The sequence below is a fragment of the Myotis davidii genome, unplaced genomic scaffold (genome assembly GCF_000327345.1).
Source record: "Myotis davidii unplaced genomic scaffold, ASM32734v1 scaffold660, whole genome shotgun sequence".
Taxonomy (NCBI): Eukaryota; Metazoa; Chordata; class Mammalia; order Chiroptera; family Vespertilionidae; genus Myotis; species Myotis davidii.
The window spans coordinates 711821-712173 of NW_006292337.1; positions in this window are offsets into that span (position 1 = coordinate 711821).

A 353-nucleotide genomic window follows, 5' to 3' on the forward strand; every position below is an offset into this window, starting at 1 on the left:
TGTATCCTTCATTGCAGTATGTACAGAATAGTTTCACTGCCTTAAAAACTCTCTATGCTACATGTGTTCATCCTTCCCTCTCCTCTAACACCTGGTAATTGCTAATCTTTTTACTGTCTTCATAGTTTTGCCTTTTCCAGAATGTTAGAATTATATAGTATGTAATTTATTCAGATTGGCTTATTTCACTTAGCAAAGTGCAGTTACATTTCTAACGTGTCGTTTTATGTCTTGATAACTCGTTTCTTTTTAGCACTGAACAATATTCCATTGTCTGAATGTATCACTTTTTTATCCATTCATCCAGGGAAAGACATCTTGGTTGCCTCCGAGGCTGAGCAATTATGAATAAG